The sequence below is a fragment of the Magnolia sinica genome, chromosome 13 (assembly GCF_029962835.1).
Source record: "Magnolia sinica isolate HGM2019 chromosome 13, MsV1, whole genome shotgun sequence".
In the NCBI taxonomy this organism is placed as follows: domain Eukaryota; kingdom Viridiplantae; phylum Streptophyta; class Magnoliopsida; order Magnoliales; family Magnoliaceae; genus Magnolia; species Magnolia sinica.
Genome location: NC_080585.1, coordinates 69129849 through 69155214, shown reverse-complemented (window position 1 = coordinate 69155214; position 25366 = coordinate 69129849).

Sequence of the window (25366 nt, the reverse complement as noted above, 5' to 3'; positions counted from 1 at the left end):
TCTGAATCATTCGTATCAGCAGAATCTTCCAAGTCAAAAAATATGCCATCCATGTTGATATCACCTATAGGATCCTCTTCCTGATTGCCTTGCTGCTCTGGCCTTAGATCTAACTTCCTCATGTTCAAGTTTGCATTACCAAAGGAAAGTTTGGATTCCGGTGCTTCGATCGCAGGAATTTGGCATTGAATCACAAAGCAAGGGAAGTCATAAGGAATGCAAAAGGAATGAAACCATAACGAGGATGGAAATGACATTAAATGATCAAATAAGATATCAAATAAGGAAGACAAATGCGAATACCGGATGCAATAGAATGCATAATACGCATCATGAAGGAATTAAGATCAGACTTATTCCCTGCCCTTGGACAAACATTAAATGTAAAGATGTCATGAAGAATGTTGTATTTTAGAAGTAAATTATAAGTGGGGAGAGAGTTACTGGACCTCCATTTTGTATTAAATCCACATAGCACCCGTGTAATGGTAGTTCCTTATTAAGTTTACATATCTCCAAAAAGAGGTGTTATAGGTAACCTGTCATCCGCCATCTCAATGTCCATAATGGATGATATGATGTAGAGTGTTGTGGTGATAGTTTCTTATAGAAATTGAATATTAAATGATAAATTTTCGGTAATAACTTCATTTGTGGATGCATACATCCCTTGTGCAATGGACCAGTAAGTCGCCCCACCCCATTTAAAAATCTTCTCCCATCCTACCTCAGAGAGTGGTTCAACAAGACCATATCAAGCGATGTGATCAACATTAACTGATCGCTTAATAATAATGCTCCGAGATCGAAAATCTCGTACATTCTCCAGATCATCCTTTGGTGCACGTATCGACTGCACAACCTAAGGAACAGAGCAAGATGAGGAACCAAAATGCGGTCTACGAATGGTACATTTAATCTGATGTTCCATGGAAGAAAATGAACGAGTAGCAAAGTGGGTGATGGGTTTGAGTAGATCAGATTTTTAAAGAAAACCCATCCAAATAAGGGTTTTAGATTCAAAGAAATTGCAAGATTCACAAATACAGCACAACAAGAATCTTAAATCTATATGAAAATAACAAATAAACGACTTACAAGAAGACTAGGGAGATGGGTTGGCCGAAGGAAGCACCGACAAGCTGAAGAAGAAGAAGTGGAAATGACTAATTTGGGGGTTTCCCCCTTTTTTGTTTAATTCACACTCGATTTGGTTAGGCCAAGTAAGTTCTCAGTGGAACGAACCGATCGGTCAGCAATGAGCTGGCCAAAAAAATCACTAAAAAATTATATTATATTATATTATATTATATTATATATATATAAGAAAGATGAAAAAGAAAAATAATAAACAAATTCCAATCAAGTAATACAACATAATCCAATATCATTTTTTAAGTTGGAGAATCTGACACTGTCTAGCGGTTTTGTTAGAATGTCTGTAAGTCGTTTCTCAATATTAATGTATTTTAGCATAACAATCTTATTTTTAACTAATTCTCAAATATAATGATATTATATGTCAATGTGTTTTGTCCAAGAATGTTGAATATGATTTTTGGATATGTTTATAACACTAGTATTGTCACAGTATAGATTCATGATATCTTAATCAATACCATAATATGCTAACATATGTTTCATCCACATCAGTTGTGTGCATGCATTCCCTGTCGTAATATATTCCGCTTCTATAGTGGATAATGATACTGAGTTTTGCTTCTTACTCATCTAAGAAACCACGCAATTTCCAATGTAAAAGCACATACCACTTGTAAATTTTTTGTCATCAACATTACCTGCCTAATCTGCATCAGTATATCTAACAATTTGTAATAAAGTGTCACAAGGATACCATAAGCTTAAGTTAAATGTGCTACCAACATATCTGATTATTCTTTTAACCACAGACAAATGAGATTCTTTAGGATTAGATTGATATTTAGCACATAAACCTATGATGAAGGAAATATCAAATCTGCTAGCAATTAAATACAATAGACTACCAATCATGCTATGGTAAATATGAGGGTTAACACTTTTACTTGAATCGTCTTTAGATAGTTTAACTATTGTACTCATAGGTATCTGAAATTTTTTATGATTATCAAAACCAAATCTTTTTACTAGATTCATAGCATTTTGGTTTGAGAGATAAATATCCCCATATTTGAGCTGTTTCACTTGAAGACCAAGGAAATAATTTAGCTCACTAACCATGCTCATTTCGAATTCTGACTTCATTAAATCTGCAAACTTTGAGGTGAGGTCAGTACAAGTTAATCCATAAATAATATCATCTATATATATTTGAACAATCAACATGTCTTCATTACATTTTTTTTTATAAATAAAGTTTTATCAACACTCTCCATTTTAAAATTTTAACTAGGTAAAAATTTGGTCAGTTTTTCATACCATGCTCTTGGGGCTTATTTTAAACCATACAGAGCCTTTTTAAGATGGTATACATTATTAGGAAGTTTGAGATCTTTAAAGCCCATAGGTTGTTCAACATAAACTTCTTCATTTAAGTCATCATTTAAAAAAAGGCATTTTGACATCCATTTGGTATATTTTAAATTTTTTATAGCATGTAATGGAAATAAATAATCTGATAGACTCTAGGTGAGCAACTGGAGAAAAGGTCTCATTAGTCAATTCCTTCGATTTGTGTGAAACCTTGCACAACCAATTGTGCCTTATTTCTTATAATATTTCTCAGTTCATTAGTTTTATTTTTGAAAATCCAATTAGTTCCAATAACATGTTTGTTAGAAGGTCTAGGAACTAAATACCACACATCGTTTCTAACAAACTGATTTAATTAATCTTGCATGCCTAAAATCCAACTTTCATCTACTAAGGCTTCATTTACCTTAGTCAGTTCTTTCGCGGAAGTGAAGCAAACGTACTTACATATGTTTTCCAACTATCTTCTAGTTTGAACCCTAGTGTGAGGGTTACCAAGTATTTGATTAGTTGGATAATCCTTAACTAATCCTAGTTCAGATAAATCTGACTTTGATGATGGTTCAGATTGATTGATAATAGTAATTTCATCATCATGATCAATTTTGGGTGTAACAGTTTGATCATTGATAACAACATTTATAGATTCTTATATCACCCAGTTCTTTCATTTAGGACACGATATGCTCAATTGTTTAGAGCGTATCCTAAAAATATTCCCTCATCACTTTTAGCTTCAAAATTTTTCAAATTTTTCCGGTCTTGTATGATGAAACATTTGCTTCCGAAAGTGCAAAAATATTTAATAAAAGATTTTTTTTTATCAAACTAAAGTTCATAAGTTGTTTTATTTTTACCTGCTATTACGTAAACACGATTAATAGTATAGCAAGCGGTATTAATAGCTTCAGCTCATAAATTTTTAGCAAATTTTAAACTATTTAGTATAACACTAGCCATATCTTGAAGAACTCTATTTTTCCTCTCAGCAACTCCATTTTGTTGAGGAGTTTATGAGTAAGAAAAACTCATGTAATATTCCATGATCATTACAGTACTTCTCAAAATTGTTATTTTTAATTTTAGTACTATGATCTCTTCCTATTCTGATCACAGATAGTCCTTTATCAATCTGGATGCGTTTAGCATCCAACTTTTCTCTTAAGAAGGCTACCCATGAATATCTAATGTAGTTATCTACTACAACTAGAAAATATTTCTTTCCACCTCTACTCTCTATTTGAGTTGGTCTAACTAAGTTCGTATGGAGTAGTTTAAGAGGTCCTATAGTAGCTAAGGAGTTCATCTTTTTGTGACTACTTCTAATTTGTTTGCCTACTTGACAGGCACCACATACTTTATTTTCTACCTTTTTCAATTTGGGTAGACCACATAGATGATCTTTCTTGCTTAATTTATATAAGTCTCTATAGTTTACATGTTCAAGATGTTGATGCCAAAGTTTACTTTTGTCTGTTTGGACAATGTAACAAGAATGATTTGAATGGCAGGAGTCATCAATGATATAGCAATTTTTTGAGGTTCTTCGACCATTTAATATTATATGACCTTGATTGTTGATTATCTCACGTCTGTGATCTAAAATTTTTACACTATGACAATTATCACAAATTTAAAATATGCTCAACAAATTATATTTTAAACCTTCAACACGTAACACATCTTTAAAGCTAAGTAGATTTGGAAGTTTTACATTACCTCTTCCGATGATCTCGCAGTTGCTACCATCTCCAAATGTAACTAAGCCGCCATCAATTTGATTAATGTCTGATAGAATCTCCTTATTACCTGTCATATATCTAGAACATCCACTATCCAGGTACCAGCTTGAATGGGTACTTGTTTTGAAAGCTGTGTGGATAACAAGACACTTATCTTTTGGAACCCATTTCATTATGGTTTTGGGTTTAGGAAGATCTCTTACTATTTGATGTGTTTGGTAGTAAGACTTTTTCTTATTTCTTTTTAATATGTTATTTCTATAGTTGGATTTCAAGAGCTCTATAAGCAAGTCCACTATCTTATCTATTAAAGGAGGGTTATTATTTCTCCTTTAATTTTTATAACAGTTGGCATTCGTTTTTGAATTAGAAGAATTTTGAAAGGATATTTCATTCTTCTTTATTTCCTTAATAGTTTCTCCTTTAGATTTTGAAGATTCTCTTTTTACAAATATGGAAGCAGAATTTTTAGATTTTTCTGTGCGACTTTTGATATATCCCAAACCAAATTTGTCCCTACTTCAGCAAGATGCAATTAATAATTTTCCAAGTTTCTGGTTTCCTTAAGTGTATATCCAAGTATCTTTTGAAGTCTTAAGGGAAGTAACTTCTAATTTTAAATTCTCATTTTCAATTTTGAGATTTTGAATTTCAAAAAATTTCAAACTTAAATCTAGTTTGGTTTTATCAAAACAATTAGAAAATGAGATTTTTCCAAAATTGATTTTTCAAGTTCTAATTGAAGTTTACCAAAGCTTTTCTTTCTGAATTTTTATTTTAACCGCAATCTTACAACCTTCTTTATATAGGGCATCATAAGCAATATGAAGATCATCTTCATTTTCAGAATCAGTTCTAGGAGTTTTATAGTCAGAAGTTTCACATTCATCTGAAGAAGTGATTCTGGCTATAATCATGAAAGCCTTTTGATCTTTCTTAGTTTCATAGTCTGATTCGTTAGTTTCTAAATTGGATTCAAATTTTGATGACTCATCCCAAGTGGCAATTATGCCTTTTCTACTAGATTTATCCTTCTTAGGACATTTTAAAGCTAGATGCCCAAATTCAAAATAGTTGAAGCATTAGGTGTCTTTAGATTTGATTTCCAAACAATTGAATTTTCTTTTCTTTTGTCAAAAGGTTTTTGAAAATCTGATATATTTTTTATTTTTCAAAATTCTATAAAAAAATTTAGCTAACATTGCCATATCATCCTCATTCTCATCATTGTCAGAATCTCTATACTTTGATTTAGATTTGAAAGTGCCCTGGTTTGTCAATTAGCGTGAGTGTTGAGTCAGTAAGACAAAGGAGCCCCATAGGAAGATTCTTCAAGTGTCTGCCTCAACTGGATGTGTGGCCGAACTCATCAAAGGTAAACATTAGCCTCACATGCCATGTCCTAAAACACCAGGTATATAAAACCCTTAAAAATGGATAGAACTTCTTAGGGTTTTTGGTAAGAAAACTATTTTGCAAAATCAGGAAAATCTCTAAGTTTTCTGCCTTTGTCGATTTATTGACATATAGTTCGATGAAATCGAACCATGTTATCGATGTCCTTGAAACTCACTTGATATTATCGAAATGAGGACTTCAGATGGCCAGCAACCACAAAGAACTTTGGACTAAATTATCGATGAATCAATGGACTGTTCAATATCATCGAATTTTGAATCTCGAGTCCATCGAGTCGACTCGATAAAATCGACATCTGGTCAGTTGTGTCCAATATACTGCTAAGGTAAATCATGTGATTCTCGATATATCGAAGAGAACTTCGATATCCTCGAAATTTGAATCTCGATTATATCGATAGACCTTCGATGATATCGGATTAGGACACTAAACTACCCAGCAAGTTTTCAGGTAAAATAATTCCCGTATTGAGGATCCCTTGATAAAATCGATATTCAAATGTCGATCATGTCGAGACGTGGTTGATGTCATCGAAATAGGACATAAACTGTCCAGCAAGCTTATAGGAAAATTCATAGACATTTTCGATGAATCGACACCATCATCGATACCATCAAAATTCAAATTTTGATGATATCGAAGGATCCTCGATCATATCATATACCTGATAAATTTCAAAGGCATTTGCTCTCTCATTTTCGCATGTCGAGGAATTGAACCTTGTTTCATAAGTTGTTTTATTTTTACCTACTGTTACGTAAACACGATTAATAGTATAGCAAGTGGTATTAACAGCTTCAGCCCATAAATTTTTAGCTAATTTTAAACTATTTAGCATAACACTAGCCATATCTTGAAGAACTCTATTTTTCCTCTCAGCAACTCCATTTTGTTGAGGAGTTTATGAGTAAAAAAAAACTCGTGTAATATTCCATGATCATTACAGTGCTTCTCAAAATTGCTATTTTTAATTTTAGTACTATGATCTCTTCCTATTCTGATCACAGATAGTCCTTTATCAATCTGGATGCGTTTAGCATCCAACTTTTCTCTTAAGAAGGCTACCCATGAATATCTAATGTAGTTATCTACTACAACTAGAAAATATTTCTTTCCACCTCTACTCTCTATTCGAGTTGGTCTAACTAAGTCCGTATGGAGTAGTTTAAGAGGTCTTATAGTGGCTAAGGAGTTCATCTTTTTATGACTACTTCTAATTTGTTTGCCTACTTGACAGGCACCACATACTTTATTTTCTACCTTTTTCAATTTGGGTAGACCACATAGATGATCTTTCTTGCTTAATTTATATAAGTCTCTATAGTTTACATGTTCAAAATGTTGATGCCAAAGTTTACTTTTGTCTGTTTGGACCATGTAACAAGAATGATTTGAATGGTAGGAGTCATCAATGATATAGCAATTTTTTGAGGTTCTTCAACCATTTAATATTATATGACCTTGATTGTTGATTATCTCATGTCCGTGATCTAAAATTTTTACACTATGACTATTATCACAGATTTAAAATATGCTCAACAAATTATATTTTAAACCTTCAACACATAACACATCTTTAAAGCTAAGTAGATTTGGAAGTTTTACATTACCTCTTCCGATGATCTTGCAGTTGCTACCATCTCCAAATGTAACTAAGCTGCCATCGATTTGATTAATGTCTAATAGAATCTCCTTATTACCTGTCATATATCTAGAACATCCACTATCCAGGTACCAGCTTGAATGGGTACTTGTTTTGAAAGCTGTGTGGATAACAAGACACTTATCTTTTGGAACCCATTTCATTATGGTTTTGGGTTTAAGAAGATCTCTTACTATTCGATGTGTTTGGTAGTAAGACTTTTTCTTATTTCTTTTTAATCTGTTATTTCTATAGTTGGATTTCAAGAGCTCTTTAAGCAAGTCCACTATCTTATCTATTAAAGGAGGGTTATTATTTCTCCTTTGATTTTTATAACAGTTGGCATTCGTTTTTGAATTAGAAGAATTTTGAAAGGATATTTCATTCTTCTTTATTTCCTTTATAGTTTCTCCTTTAGATTTTGAAGATTCTCTTTTTACAAATATGGGAGCAGAATTTTTAGATTTTTCTGTGCGACTTTTGATATATCCCAAACGAAATTTGTCCTTACTTCGGCAAGATGCAATTAATAATTTTTCAAGTTTCTAGTTTCCTTAGGTGTATATCCAAGTATCTTTTGAAGTCTTAAGGGAAGTAACTTCTAATTTTAAATTCTCATTTTCAATTTTGAGATTTTGAATTTCAAAAAATTTCAAACATAAATCTAGTTTGGTTTTACCAAAACAATCAGAAAATGAGATTTTTCCAAAATTCATTTTTCAAGTTCTAATTGAAGTTTACCAAAGCTTTTCTTTCTGAATTTTTAGTTTAACCGCAATCTTACAACCTTCTTTATATAGGGCATCATAAGCAATATGAAGATCATCTTCATTTCAGAATCAGTTCTAGGAGTTTTATAGTCAAAAGTTTCACATTCAACTGAAGAAGTGATTCTGGCTATGATCATGAAAGCCTTTTGATCTTTCTTAGTTTCATAGTCTGATTCGTTAATTTCTAAATTGGATTCAAATTTTGATGACTCATCCCAAGTGGCAATTATGCCTTTTCTGCTAGATTTATCCTTCTTAGGACATTTTAAAGCTAGATGCCCAAATTCAAAATAGTTGAAGCATTGGGTGTCTTTAGATTTTGATTTCTAAACAATTGAATTTTCTTTTCTTTTGTCAAATGGTTTTTGAAATTTTAATATATTTTTTATTTTTCAAAATTCTTTAAAAAGATTTAGCTAACATTGCCATATCATCCTCATTCTCATCATTTTCAGAATCTCTATACTTAGATTTAGATTTGAAAGTGCCCTGGTTTGTCAATTAGCGTGAGTGTTGAGTTAGGAAAACAAAGGAGCCCCATAGGAAGATTGTTCAAGTGTCTGCCTCAACTGAATGTGTGGCCGAACTCGTCAAAGGTAAACATTAGCCTCACATGCCATGTCCTAAAACACCAGGTATATAAAACCCTTAAAAATGGATAGAACTTCTTAGGATTTTTGGTAAGAAAACTATTTTGCAAAATCAGGAAAATTTCTAAGTTTTCTGCCCTATGGTAGGTTGTACTGGTTTGAGGTGAACCTGCTTATGTGATTTTTCTGAATGTTCTCATATCCCATGCATACATGATTATTTGGAACTAAGTAGAATCGCATCTCACACACAGTCACATCCATCATGAATTATGTCTCTTATCTTATTTATGCTTTGAATAGTTTTTGTGATTGGATCCTCTAGTTGGCTTGGAAGCTATTAGAGTTACATTGAAGAAATCCTTATACTTGCATATTCATTCAGGATATGGTTGAAAGGGTTTAAATCATCATAAAAGTTTAAAAAGTCCTATTCAACCCCCTCTAGGACATATTGACATATTCCTACTTGAACTAAAGTGGTCATTACCGCAATTTCAATTGGTATCAGAGAGGGTCTCTCTTAAGGGCTTCATCGCCTAGAGAGCGATCTTGACTGAAGTTGGTAATATGGCCAAAGGAGAGGACTCATTGGTAACTAGACCTCCAGTATTTGATGGATCAAATTATCCATACTAGAAGGCTAGGATGCATTACTTTCTAAGATCTTTGGATCATGATGTTTGGGATATTGTTAAAAGAGGATATGTGCCACCAACCAAACAAATAGTACTTGAAAATGGCACAACTATCACTAAACCAAAATCCAAAGAAATGTGGATAGCAATCGATAAAGAAAAATCAACCTCTAAAGCTAAAGCAATGAATGCTTTCTACTGTGTTGTATCCCAAGTAATCTTCAATCAAATCAGTATGTGTGGAACAACTAAAGAAGCATGGGACTTGTTGGCAACAACCCACGAGGGAACCAGCACAGTGAAAAAATCCAAACTACAACTCTTAACATCACAATTTGAAAGTCTCAAAATGGAAGAGCATGAGACCTTCAAGGAGTTTTTCACAAAACAAAATATAATTTGTAACTCCATGGGTGGATTAGGGGAAAAAGTTTCGGTTCCAAAAATGTAATGCCCTGAAAATCGAGGGTCGAGCAAAGGCTCAACTCCCGAGATCCGTCGCATCACTTATGCAACATAGATAATGATGGTTAAATGTTGTCCATGTTAGTGCATTAAACATGAATGAGATTACACTAAATCAACATATCATACTCCAGAGATGATTAAATTTGACAAGCGGAAGACTGTGATAGATATATAAAGTGTAATAGTGGGTATAAACCCCCAGAGTATGATCATGTCACCAGGCTGAATATATACATGTTTGATCCAAAATTTACAAAATATAAAATGTGAAAGTCTGACTAAAATATATAATCCCTGTAATCCCATCGATCAGTACATGGTCTACATAGACCCACCTGATAACTGCATGTAGGAGAACTCTTCCTCATTGTCATAGAAGCCAGGCTCTGCTTCACAAGCCTTGCCATCATCTGCAGCTAAAACAGAGTCTGCTTGGTGTTTTAAAACACCGTCCCAGAGTGGGAGAGAGTGATCAACTCAGTGGTACTATAGGGCAAAGGTTAACATGTTATCAAATCAGTCAAGCAGTAATGATAAAGTAGTACAACAATCACGAATATAGTGTCCCAGAGTGGGCTCGTCACCAATCAATGTAGGCCGACAGCACGAATATAGTGTCCCATACCACCATAATCGGCTCACGAGTTTAGTTGCTCACTGGTCACTACGGGGAGGCTCGTCACCCTAGCGTAGGCCGACAGCTCGACCACTGTGTCCCATACACCACCATGACTGGCTCATGAGTCTTCGCAAATCATGGTACCTTGATTGAAATGTGTTTGCATTGGTAAGTGGTACCTTGATTGAAATGTGTTTGCATTGGTAAGTGGTACCTTAAATTCAAGCAGTAGCATCCATACATGGTAAACATACAATAGGCGAATCGGGTTATTTGACAAGTTCAATTGGTACGAGCGAATGCTGAATTAATCGACATGGAGCACATAAGCACTCCTCATGGCATAACCACTGTTGACAATCATCGTACAACTCGGATTCACCGAACATATCCCTTGTGGCAAGACTAGTTCAACCACTCGATCAGAAACCGTTACCGATTGCCTGGACTACGTAGTAGTCCCAATCACACTTAAATACAACCGGTAATCGCATGTGATAGTCATAACAGCATTTAACAACCAATTCATATATGATTCTCATTTGAGCATTTTAACAAACATATCAAACATGTTATCATACATATGCATTTCATATATAAATCACGTATTTGAAATTTAGGTTACTTGAAGGAATTTATATATATAGGTGAGGTAGTTGAGAATCCTATCTCAACACCCTTAATAATTACAATCCATCAAACATTTACTCATTCAGACATTTTATCAAACACTTAACCTACACATTAATACATACATGACCTAACTTTGTTATAGCATATATTTTAGCAAATCCTTTCGCAAAGGGGTTGTTCTACACACAACAAACATATAGCTAAGATTAATAGTCATGGAAAGCACAAATCATAATAGAACTTCCAATTAAACATTTCAACAATTACATGGAATGCATTATATATTCATCATAGTTCATACATGTGTGATACATGAGAAACGTCGTATCTAAGTACATGTGGTAGCAATCAAGTCAGTCATAAATCATTAACTGACATTGAAAGCCTTGAAAACCATAACCTAAATGTTTATAGTCCGCATCTTTCATCGGTACGCTCGTTACAAACTCGGTTCGTACACCACGTCTTTATCTACAGCGCAACGGCTACCTAAACATTGAAATAGGTTAGCTATTTCACCGATTCCTCTATTTGGATTCATAAAATGGGATTAGGGTTAGGATTTCTTACCAAAATCAAAGCTAGAATCAATGGTGAAGCGATGGTGGGGGGGTGATTCAACACGAAGAGCAGTGGGAATGAATCCCAGTAACGAACTCCTGTACTCTCTCTCTCTCTCTTCCTCACCCTTTCTCCTCTTTTCTCACTTCTCTCTCCTAGGGTTAGGAAAATTCGTATGGAATGAGAGAGGGGTGGGTTAAGGTCCTTATATAGGCCCAGAACTGATGTTAATGGCCCCATGGCCATAGTATACTTAGGGTATAGCCAAAGGGTGGCTGTTTCGGGCCAATGGAGCTCATCTGGAGGTCCATTGCTCGCGTACGGTCTGAAGAAAGTTCCCTGACTATGGATCTAAGCCAGGTTAAGGTTTCAGACTAGTCAGATTAGTGGATCGATCATGGAGGACCTGTTTCAGTTCAACGATCATCGTCTCTTGATCAGGGCCACAAGTATACGAATGGGTGTAAAAAAATTTCCCTGATTCAAGGGTCTAGTTGGGTCAGAATCTGACAGTCTGAAACCTTAAATTTGGCTTGCAATCGAACGGTCCAATTCACTTAAGTTTGAGTTCATTTTCTAAAGATATTCGCGTTTCTCACACACTTCGCTCCAGGCTCAAGTTGTGGGTTTCTGAATACTACTTAGACTCGATTCCCACGATAGTTGTCAAGCCCAGTAAGGTCACCATAACCTGATAGTTTCACGGTTATCGGGCTTTCAACACGCGGTCCAGGTCTGATACGGAACTCCAATGCGCTCCCGAGAGCAACTGGGTTTTGAGACTGATCCTAGGTTTTTAGGAAATGTTAAGTTAGTGATTCTAATAGTTTTGGGTCTTGCAGTTTGTATAGAAAGTGGTTCGACCTAATTCATCATTTAATTCAGTTTAGTACTTAATTAATTTTTGTCTAATTTCTGAAGGATTCGGTCCTTAGCGATTTTTGCCTGAGGTGGTACTCGTGTCTTTGTACGGATTTTTTCGAGACGTTACAATCTACCTCCCTTAAAGAAAAATTTCATCCTCGAAATTAGTACCTTTTCGTACTCCTCAAGAATTTGAGGGAAGTTCTTATGGACCTCGGCTTTTGTTTCCCAAGTAGGCTCTTCGTAAGTGTGGTGTGTCCACAGTACCTTCACAAGTGGGATAACTTTACTGCGCAACACCTATTCCTTCCTGTCTAGGATACACGTCAGTTGCAGTACATAAGTAGTATCTTCACTTAACTGTACCTTCTCCCACTTGATAATATGGGAAGATCAGGAACGTATTTATTCAGCATCGATACGTGAAATACATTGTGCACGCCTGCGAGTGGTGAAGTAAGGCGGTACGCTACCACACCCAATCGGTCTAGAATCTGAAACGGCTCAATAAAGCATGGCGTGAGTTTCCACTTCTTTCCAAATTGGAGGACTCCCTTCATTAGGAAAACCTTAAGAAATACATGGTCTCCAACTTCAAACTCTAGTTGTCTCCGTTTGGTATCAGCGTAACTCTTCTATCTGCTCTGTGCTACAAGAAGTCGATGCCTGATAATGTCAATATTCTCTGAGGTCACTTGTACCAAATCTGGGTCAATCAAACTCTTCTCACCAACTTCTGCCCAGTAATGCAATGCTCGACATGGACGCCCATATAGTGCTTCATAGGGAGCCATGCCAATGCTCACTCGAAAGCTGTTGTTATAAGCAAACTTAGCAAATGAAAGGCAGTCATCCCAATTGTCTTTGAAATCGGGCACACATGCCCACAACATATCCTCTAGCACCTGATTGACACGTTCCGTCTGCCCATCAGTCTGTGGGTGGAACGCGGTACTTAACTTCAGTTTCACACCCATTGCTTCTTGGATAGGAGTCCAGAAGATAGATGTGAATCACGTGTCTTGATCCGACACGATCTCCATAGGAACTTTATGCAGACGTACTATCTCCTTGATGTACGGCCTGGCCAAATCGTTTACTGAGTTGGAGACTTTAATCAGGAAGAAATGAGCCGATTTCGTCAATTGGTCCATAATCACCAAAATGGAGTCATGTCCCTTCATCATCTTCAGCAACCCTGAAATGAATCCATAGAGATGAAATCTCATTTCCATTCAGCTATAGGCATGGGCTGGAGTAAACTAGGAGGTCGGCAATGCTCGGCTTTGACCTATTGGCACGTGAGGCAATGGGACACAAAGTCTGCTCTGTGGGCCTTCATGTTGTCCCACCAGTACGAACGTTTCTATCTCGATACATCTTCATACTATCAGGATGCATCGCCATCTTCAAATTGTGAATGGCTTCAAGAACTTCCTTTCTTAGGTTATGACGGTTTAGAATGCATAGGCGGCCATGATAATTAAACCCCCATCCAAACCAACTCTCCATTCAGAGTCTTCATTTTCTCATTTTCATCAACCATTCATCCTCCCTCTAAGCCAAAATGATCCGGTCATCAATGAGTGGCTGTACATGAATATGTGTGATGCTCTCGAACGGCTCTTTTACTGTAAGCTTCTGTTCGAAGTCTCACACAAAATCGACCATATTCCATTCCTGTATCATCAGCGGAGCTGCAAATGATATCGTCTTCTTATGGCTTAATGTGTCTGCCACAAGGTTAGCCTTGCCGAGATGGTAGGAGACCTCAAAATTGAAGTCCTTCAAGGTTTCTATCCATCGTCATTACCTCATATGTAGGTCTCTTTGCGTGAATATGTACCTGAGGCTCTTGTGGTCGTAAAAGAGCTCAAAATCCTCTTTATAGAGGTAACGTCTCCAGAGCATTAATGTAAAAATGACGGCTGCCAACTCTAGGTCGTGCGTAGGGTAGTTCTCCTCGTGTTTCCTCAATTGTCGTGATGCATAGGCAATCACTCTATCTTTCTGCATAAGAACACAACTCAAACCAACACGAGAGGCGTTAGTGTATATGGTATATCTAACCCCCTGCTCTGGCAATACTAGCATGGATGTGGACGTCAACTAATCCTTCAGTTCCTGAAAGGCTGCTTCTACCTTCTCATTCCAGACAAACTTGAGATCCTTCCGAGTGAGTTGAGACAATGGTCTGGCTATCTTAAAAAAGTTCCTAATGAATCGACGATAGTAACCTGCCAGGCCGAGGAAACTCCTCACTTCAGTAACCGAACAGGGCTGCTCCCAGTCCTGAACTGTTGTCACCTTAGTAAGGTCCACAACTATTCCTTCCTTGGACACCACATGTCCCAGGAATTTGACTTCTTTAATATAGAAGTCGCATTTCTTGTACTGTGCAAACAACTGGTTCTTCCTGAGAGTTTCAAAGACTACTCGCAGGTGCTCCTCGTGATCCCTTTGGCTCTTAGAGTATATCAAAATGTCATCTATAAACACGATGACAAATCGGTATAGATACGGTCGAAATACCCAGTTTATAAGGTCCATGAACACGGCTAGTGCATTCGTGAGTCCAAACGACATCACAAGGAACTCGTAGTGCCCAAAACTGGTTCTGAATGTCGTCTCCTACACATCTTCATCCCTGACACGCAACTGGTGATACCCTGACTATAAGTCGATCTTTGAAAAATACTATGCCCCTATCCACTAGTCGAATAGATCATCAATCCTAGGCAGAGGCTACTTGTTCTTCACTGTCACTTGATTCAACTTGCGATAATCAATACACAATCGCAGTGCTCCATCCTTCTTCTTCACAAACAACACAGGTGCTCCCCAAGGAGATATACTCGGTCGTATAAAACCTAATTCTAATAAACCATTGATCTGTCTCCTCAATTCCTCCATCTCACATGGAGGCATGCGATACGTTGGTAGAGATATAGGTGTCGCACCAGGCATAAGGTCGATAGTAAAGTCAATCTCGCGCCGAGGAGGTAGTCTAGGTATTGTCCTGAACACGTCTGTAAAATCTCAAACTACAAGCGAGTTCCCAAGTGTCAGACCATCAATATTCTCTAGCAAGGTAGCATAACAACTAATATGGTAGTACCAACTGACCTAAACTAGGAAAGTAAAGGTCATGCCCTCAGATTCATGGGCTATCACCACTTTAGTATCGCAATCGATCTCTGCCTTTATCTCCGTGAGCCAATCCATATCGAGGATGACATCGTAATGATACAGCAGAGAGACAACCAGGTCAATGAGTACTGTTCTGCTTCCTAAGTCTATCGAGCAACCCTTACAAATCTTGGTAGTGTCTGAGAAGGTCTCTGTGGCGGTAAGGAGTCTCATCCCAACCATAGGAATAGTTTTCAATACTAGTCGCTTGACTGCTGCGCATGATATTATTGAAATAGTGGACCCGGTGTCCACCAATAGGAGACTGGTATACCTTAGATATGTGTTGTGACTTTGAAAGCCAATGGTGCTGCGATTGCTGTGTCGGAACCCTCAGCTGCAAGTGAGTGCACTTGAGCTTGTTGACGGAGATTCGGCTACACTGCCATAGGTCATTAAGGCATCCTGAATTGAGGTGCAGGTGACCGGTAAGATGGCTGTGCAGGCGGTGCTGATCTTAGAGGTGGAGATGAGATAGGTTACGGCATCTGACGGTTGATCTTCTAAGGAGGGACGAAGCCATTGTCCCTCATCCTGGTAAAACAGTAAGTGTCAGTATGACCCAATCTCTTGCAGTAGGTGCACCACACATCCGATTGCCTAGGCTGTGTCAATGGAGCTAAGAGCCTAGGAGGCAAATCTAGCCCTGGCCTCTTACCAAGGAACGGTTTATTTGGCAAATCAGGTCGAGGCCTCAGACCCATGGGTACACATCTATGAGACAGTTTATCTCCATCCTAATCACCTCGCAGGGACATGCTCACTAGCTTAGCATAGTTGAAAATGCTAGCGCAACACATCTTCGTACGTATTTCAGGTCGTAGACCCTTAGAAAATCACCACATTCGCATCGGCTCGTCTACTAGTATCAAAGGAGCGTACTTGGCTAGTTTCATAAAGCAATTCTTGTACTCAGCTATGGTCATCCCTCCCTATCGGAGGTGAAGGAACTCACCCTCCTTTTCATTGCGGTAAGTGAGGGGGACATATTTCCCATAGAAGCGCGTCTCAAATGCGTCCTAGGTCCACATATGTCCTATGGGAACTGTCTGCAGGATTCTATCCCACCACAGACTGGCTTCCTTCTCAAACATATAGGTGACCAGCTCAACCTATTCTGCCTCAGTGTAGTGCAGCGGCTTCAACATCTTAGAGATGCAATCAAGCCAGTACTCGGCCTCCTCGAGTCTATAAGTGCCCACAAAGGTGGGAGGTCAGAAACGTTGAAAGCGCTCAAACAAGCTGCTGACATTCATATGACCAGAAGGCTTCACAGGTGGTGCAGGTGGGACCACATTCATGTTTTGGGTAAGGGCTCCCGCAATCGTGGTCCAAATCTACTGTTGTTGCTACATTAGGAGCATCATCTGCTCCAATCTATCAGGGGGAGGAGCCGCCTGATACATGTGTGGCGTCGAAGAAGACGCATGGTTCTGTTCTGAAACCGGGGTGCACTAGGTGTTGGCCCATTTATGGTGCCAGTGGCTGGCGGTGAATCCGGCATAGTGTCACAATCAGGGCCTAAGCTAGGGTCCATGTGGCTATCACTCATGGGAGGTGCCCCATCAAATGATACACCAAGTGCGAGACGTGCAGTGTTCTGAGTGCTCTTAGGTGGAATTCCTTATACACAACATAGGGTGCAACCCGTGAGAGATTGTAACGCCCTGAAATTCGAGGGTCGAGCATAACTCAGCTCCCGAGTTCCAAAACATCACTTATGCAACATATTTAATGATGGATGTATGTTGTCTATATTAGTGCATAAAACATGGAATAGATTAAGCCAAAACACAGATATAATTCAGGGATAAGTGAATAAAGCAAGCGGAAGATTTATAGAAAAATGTGTACAAGTGTAAATCCCTGAAGTACATATACAAACCGGGTCGTATGAAAGTGTTACTTATCAAAATTATAAGTGTCAAGTTACATCATTTAAATTCTCAAAAATAATTCCATAATCCCGCGCATCAGCACGAGGCTCGCTAGAACCCGTCTGAAAACTACATATAAGAAAAAGCAGCCTCATCATCATCCATCTCCCGCTCTGCCTCAAAAGTCGCATCAACATATGCAACATCAGAACCTAAGACAGAGTCTGGTGGGTGTTTAACACCGCCCCAGAACGTAAGAGTGAGTGATCAACTCAGTGGAACAATAAGGCACTGGTTAACATGTTATCAGTTCAATCAATCAGTAATGATAAAGCAAAACAATTAAATAAATCTTAAGTACTCTTGTTAATGCAGGGATGTATGCAAAATGATGCGTGCCCTCACGTGTACACCCTCAGCGTCTTCATCTTACATTACGCATGACACCCCTCAAAGTGCGCCACATCTACAAAGCACATGCAAATGCGGTGCATGGATATGATTACCAAGTTGTTATTAGTCTATTTCATACAGCAGGATTGGGAAGCTAAGATACCTTCCTCATATCACCATCCAAACAGTGATCCATACTAGGGTCGTCAATCCTAGGCATCTCATACGATCATACAGTTTCAGGTCGTAGCAAAGGGCTCGTCACCAATCAATGTACGCCTTTCATACCTTTATTACCACAGTTCGGCTCATCACCTCATTGCGGTATCCAGGTATGCTCAAGGTCACTACAAAGGGTTCGTCACCAATCAATGTAGGCCGACAGCACGAATATAGTGTCCCATACTACCATAATCGGCTCACGAGTTTAGTTGCTCACTGGTCACTACGGGGAGGCTCGTCACCCCAGCATAGGCCGACAGCTCGACCACGGTGTCCCATACCACCATGTCCAGCTCATGAGTCTTAGCGGATCAAGGTACCATGGTTAATAGGATTTCACTGGTAAGTTCGGTACCCTAGATTCAAGCAGTAGCGTCCATACATGATGAACATACAATGGACAATCGGGTTACTTGACGAACTCGACTAGCATGAGCGCACGTTGAATTGAGTGACATAGAGTGCGCAAACACTCCGTATGGCCAAACCACTGCCGACAACTCTAATACAACTCGGGTTCGTCTAATATGTCCTACGTGGCGAAAGCAACCTCAGCCACGATCATAAAGCAGATTACCGATTTCCTGGACTAATGCATAGCCCCACACACCTTACACTACAACAGATATTCATATTGAATGTAGAACAGTAATGGAACAACAACTCAAATCATGGTACAAGCACTTGAGGAATATCAACTTAACATAAATGTAAGCATAAGTAATGCTTGAATTTAAATAACATGGAATGTAACTTGCATAAAGGAAATCATGCGCATCAATAGGAGTATTGAGAATCACTTCTCAACGCCCACATTTAGTGTAATAAGTTACACTTTAGATCATTCATGCATTTCTACAAACACTTAGAATACATGATACAACATATATGACGTATGTTGAAATACATGCATTTGGACAATTCCTTTTACCAAGGAGTTGTCACACACACATCTAGCATGCATACATGACAAATAATCATGGCAAACACAAGTGCATAATTTATACGTATACGGTACTTTATACATACACATAGAATACACAAATCTCAATATAACACATGCATATCAAGAAAACAACGTAAACACAACATTTGGCATGTGAAATCTCATCCATAACAAGAATAAATCATTAACTGGCATTGAAAGCCTTGAAAACCATAACCTATACGCTTAAAGTCCGTACCTTAAGCAAGGAAAGAAACACCGAACTGATTTAGACGAGTTGTCTTCATCTACGGCGATAAAATACCCTAAAACAAGGATAGAAATGAGATACAACAACACCAAGACTAATCTAAGCTCTAACACAGATTAGAGTTAGGTTAACTTCCCCAAGATGAACTCAGAATCGTCATAATAACGATTCAAAGTGAAGGTTCAAGGATGAAGAAGAATAGGAAAGAATCCAAGATGATTCACCAACTTCTCTCTCACTATCTCTCTCTTTTCCACTCTCTTTCCAAGCTAGGGTTAGAGAAAAATCGTATGGAAAAGAGAGCTAGGGTTTAAGGACTATAAATAGGCCTATTATTGATGGAAATAACCCCAGGGCCAAGGTATACTTAGGGTATAACCAAAACCTGCCTCTTACGATCCAACGAAGCACTTCTGGTGAGCTTATAACCATGAAAGGTCGGACTTAAGCTCATTGACCATGGATATAGGTCAGGCTGAGTTTTCGTACTGACCGGCTCTTCAGATCAGCTGTGGCGGACCACACTCAATTCAATGGTCACGGAATCTCGATCCAATCCACAAGCACTAGGATATGCCTGGGCCACCTTCCCTGATCAGAGGGTGAAATTGGGTCAGAATCCAACGGTCAGATAGCTTAAAATCGTCGCGCAAGCGACACGACTCAGATTCATAAAAACTTATTAAATATCCAACCGTTCTCACACTCTTCACTCCGAACTCAATCAAATCGACCCAGAACATCACATGGACTTGATTTTCGAGGTGATGGTCAAGCCCAATATAGTGACAGCAGCAGCCTAAGATCATCGCTATCGGACTTTCGACGTGCGGTCCAGGTCCGATCCAGAACTTCCAAAAATTTCCCAGAACAACTGGATTTAGCGATGGATCCCAGATTTCAGAGTAACATAGCGCTAACTAATCTACAAGTTTTGAGTCATGCAGATACAATTTAAAGTGACTGATGCGAATTTCACAAGCAATCGAGTATAACGCTAATTACCCCAAAAACAACTACTTAAGGAATGATTAGCACAAAAAATTTTCAAGGTCGTTACAATCTACCCCCCTTAAAGAAAATTTCGTCCTCGAAATTCATACCTTCATATAATCCTCAAGGATCAGAGGGTAGGTCTTCCTGACCTCAGCTTCAGATTCCCAAGTAGCCTCTTTCACACCATGATGCGTCCATAGCACCTTCACAAGAGGGATAACCTTGCTACGCAATACCTGCTCCTTCCTGTCGAGAATACGCGTCGGTCGCAGTACATAAGTGGCATCCTCACTCAACTGCACTTGCTCCCAACTGATAATATGCGAAGGATCAGGAACGTACTTCTTCAGCATAGAAACATGAAATACGTTATGCACGCCCGCAAGAGGTGTGGGCAAAGTAAGGCGGTATGCTACCGCTCTCACTCGATCCAGAACTTGAAATGGACCAATAAATCTCGGCGTCAGCTTTCCCTTCTTACCGAACCGCAGAACTCCCTTCATAGGAGAGACCTTCAGAAAAACATGGTCTCCAACCTCAAACTCAAGCGGTCGACGCCTCGTATCAGCATAACTCTTCTGCCTACTCTGGGCTGTCAGAAGTCGACGTCGAATGATGTCAACCTTCTCTGAAGTCACCTGCACCAACTCCGAGCCAAGCAAACTACGCTCACCAATTTCTGCCCAGCAATGTGGTGCTCTGCACGGGCGACCATACAACGCCTCATAGGGAGCCATGCCGATACTCCCCTAGAAACTATTATTATACGCGAACTCTGCATACAAAAGACAATCATCCCAACTGTCTTTAAAATCCAAAACACAAGCTCGCAACATATCTTCCAAGACTTGATTCACGCGCTCCATCTGCCCATCTGTTTGCGGATGAAACGCGGTGCTGAACTTCAGTTTCACACCCATCGCTTCCTGGATACGAGTCCAGAAGATAGATGTAAAACGCGTGTCTCTATCAGACACAATCTCCAGGGGAACTCCATACAGATGCACTATCTCCTTGATATACAACCTAGCCAACTCGTCTGTAGAGTAAGTGACTCTGATCGGTAAGAAATGCGACGACTTCGTTAATCGGTCGACGATCACCCAAATAGAGTCATATCCCTTCCTCGTCCTCGGTAACCCATAAATAAAATCCATAGAGATGAAATCCCACTTCCATTCAGCTATGGGCATGGGCTGCAACAACCCAGGAGGTCGACGATGCTCTGCCTTGACCTGCTGGCACGTGAGACAACGAGAAACAAATTCAGTAATCTGGACCTTCATATTGTCCCACCAATAACTTCTCCTTATATCCTGATACATCTTCGTGCTACCTGGATGCATCACAAGTTTAGAACTATGGGCTAACTCGAGAACCTCCCGTCTCAAGTCAGGGATGTCAGGAACACATAACCGGCCACGAAAACGTAAGCCCCCATCAGAACTAACACTCCAGTCGGAGTTCTCATCTGTACCAACCCGCTGCCTCATCTTCACCAAAAGCTCATCATCTGCCTGAGCTGCAACGATCCTCTCGTCGATAAGGGGCTATACACGAATGTGTGGGATAACCTTATACGGCTCAACCACCATAAGCTTCTACTCAAAATTGCGCACGAACTCCAACATATCCCACTCTGCTATCATCAGCGGAGCCGCAAACTCAATAGCCTTCTTACGACTCAACACATCTACCACAAGGTTCGCCTTACCCGGATGGTAAGAAACATCGAACTTGAAGTCCTTCAATGTTTCCATCCATCTACGCTGCCTCATATTCAAATCACGCTGCGTGAAAATATACTTAAGGCTCTTGTGGTCCCAAAAGAGCTCGAACCCCTCACCATAGAGGTAATGTCTCCAAAGCTTTAATACGAATATGACAGCTGCTAACTCCAGGTCGTGCATAGGGTAATTCTCTTCGTGTTTCCTCAACTGACGCGAAGTATAAGCAATCACTCTGTCCTTCTGCATAAGGACACAACCCAGACCAACGTGAGAGGCGTCAGTATATATAATATACTTAACCCCTTGATCTGGCAATACTAGCACAAGGGCGGACGTCAACTTGTCCTTAAGCTCCTGAAAAGCTAACTCCGCCTGCTCATTCCAAGCAAACTTTAAATCTTTCCGTGTCAGCTGCGACAATGGTCTGGCAATCTTCGAGAAGTCCTGAATAAAGCGTCGATAATAGCCTACAAGACCCAGAAAACTCCTTACCTCAGTAACTGAACCAGGCTGCTTCCAGTCCTGCACTGCAGCTACCTTGGCAAGATCGACGGCTATTCCTTCCTTGGACACCACATGTCCCAGGAACTTGACTTCCTCCTTCCAGAAATCACACTTCTTGAACTATGCGAAAAGCTGATTCTTCCTCAGAGTATCCAAAACCGCTCTTAAGTGCTCCTCGTGTTCCGCCCGACTCGCAGAATATATAGTGATGTCATCGATAAAGACAATGACGAATCGGAACAAGAATGGCCAAAACACCCTGTTCATCAGATCCATGAACATGGCCGGTGCGTTCGTCAGACCGAACGACATCACAAGGAACTCATAATGACCGAAGCTAGTCCTGAAAGCGGTCTTCTGCACGTCCCCATCCTTGACGCGCAACTGATGATACCCTGACTGCAGGTCAACTTTTGAAAAGTACCGTGCCCCCTTCAACTGATCAAACAGATCATCAATCCTGGGCAAAGGGTACTTATTCTTCACAGTTACCAGATTCAACCTGCGATAATCAATACACAATCGCAAGGAACCATCCTTCTTCTTCACAAATAGAATAGGTGCTCCCCAAGGAGAGACACTAGGCCGAATAAAACCCAAGTCCAGCAAACCATCTATCTGCTTCCTCAACTCCTCCATTTCACTCAGAGGCATACGATAGGTGGGTAAAGAAATGGGCGTCGCACCAGGCATAAGATCGATAGCAAAATCAATCTCACGCTGAGGAGGTAATCCAGGAATCGACTCAAACACATCTTCAAATTCTCGAACTACCGGTGTACTAACCAACGCCGATTCAGCCATACTCTCCAACAGAGAAGAATAATAATCAATACGAAGAGGGTAATTGACCTAAACTGGGAAAGTAACAGTCTCGCCCTCAGGTCCATGGATCGTCACTGATCTAGCTTCACAATCAATCTCAGCTCGCATCCTCGTGAACCAATCCATACCCAATATAACATCGTAGTGATAAAGCGGTGCGACTAACAAATCAACACGGATCGATCCACTTCCAAGATCGACCGAACAATCCAAACAACGCTTGCCCAAAGCAGAGGAAATCCCCATAGCGGTAGTAAGCGTCACTCCTTGCATAGGAACAGATCTCAAACCCAAACGCCTAACTGCCGCATAAGATATAAGAGAAGTAGTGGACCCTGTATCCACTAACATTGAAACGGGAATACCTTCAATGTGCGTTGTCACCTCGAAGGACCTCGGCACTAAGTTAGACATAGGCGCTTCAGCTGAAAGCGCATGAACTCGAGCCTGCTGCTGACGATTCGGCAGAGGAACCATGGGCCACTGAGGTAGCCTGAAGCTAGGAACTGCAGGTCTGAAGGATGGATGAGCTGGCACTGATCGAAGAGGTGGAGGAGAAATAACCTAAGGCATCGGACTGTTAATCCTCTGCGGTGGAGTAAATCCACTAGCTCGCATACGGGAGAAGCAAAAACGGTCCAAGTGCCCTGTCTTCCCATAATAGGAACATCGAAGATCAGCTCTCATCTGCTGAGTGGGCGGCGCTGAACGCCACGGAGGAGAATCTGCTCGCGGCCTCTTGCCGAGGAAAGGTGCACCCTAAAAGTCCGGTCGCGGCCTAGGAACCATCGGTGCTCGCATGCGGGACGCTATCCCCGTCCTGCTCTGCTCGCAAGGACATGCTCACCAGCTCCACATAAGAAGAAATACTAGCACAACAAATCTTCAATCGGATCTCAGGTCTCAATCCCTCAGAGAAACGCCGCATCCTCATCGGCTAATCACCCAGGATCAAAGGAACATACCGCCCCAACTCAGTAAACCAGTTCTCATACTCCGTCACCGACAACCCTCCCTGGCGGAGGCGAAGGAACTCACTCTCTTTCTCATGTCGGTACGTGACCGGAAAATACTTCTTGTGGAAGCGCGCCTCAAACGCCTGCCACGACCACACAAAATCCTCCTCGACAGTGCGAAGAACACTGTCCCACCACAGATTGGCCTCCTTCTCAAACATAAAGGAGGCAAGCTCAACCTGCTCAGCCTCAGAGCAGTGCAGCGGTCTCAGCATCTTAGAGATGCGGTCTATCCAATACTCGGCCTCCTCGGGTCTATGAGAACCCGCAAAAGTAGGAGGTTGCAAGTGCTGGAATCACTCGAAAGTGCCGCTGGCACTGGCGCTCCCAGATGGAGGCATAGGTGAAACAGGTGGAGTCGCCCCCACTGACTGAGCAAAGATGCCAGCCATGGAAGAGAGGAACTCCTGCTGCTGCTGCTGCTGCATCAACAGCATCATCTGCTCAAACCTATCAGCAGGTGGAGCAGACGAAGGTGCACGGCTCGGCTCAGGAACCGAGGGTGTGACTGGAGGAGCCATAGGTGTCGACCCAACACAGGGACGAGATGGACCCGCCTGCGGATCTGACTGGCTATCGCTAAGGGAGGAACCCCAGCAAGCGACTCAATCAAAGAGAGACGGGCCGAAGACTTCGAACCCTTAGGAGGCATCCCTACATTCAACAGAGGATGCAACCTGTCAGATTCTACGTCACATAATCCATCCACACAGCAACACAGCACAACTCCAAAGGCAAACAACATGCATTCCATTAATCAAAATCGTCGCAATACAAGTAGTGCAACAATACATGAATCAGGACTAGGAAAGCGTGTAAGCAACAACATCTAACACTTCAAACAGCCACAACAACTACAACAACCACAAACAACTGCAACTACTACAACAACTCCAACTACAAAGCCAACAACGGCTACACGCAGAAAGAAAACAACAAACAAAGCAAAGGACGGCCACGACGAAAGCTACTCGTCGGAATCAAGGGTAGAGGCAGAGCA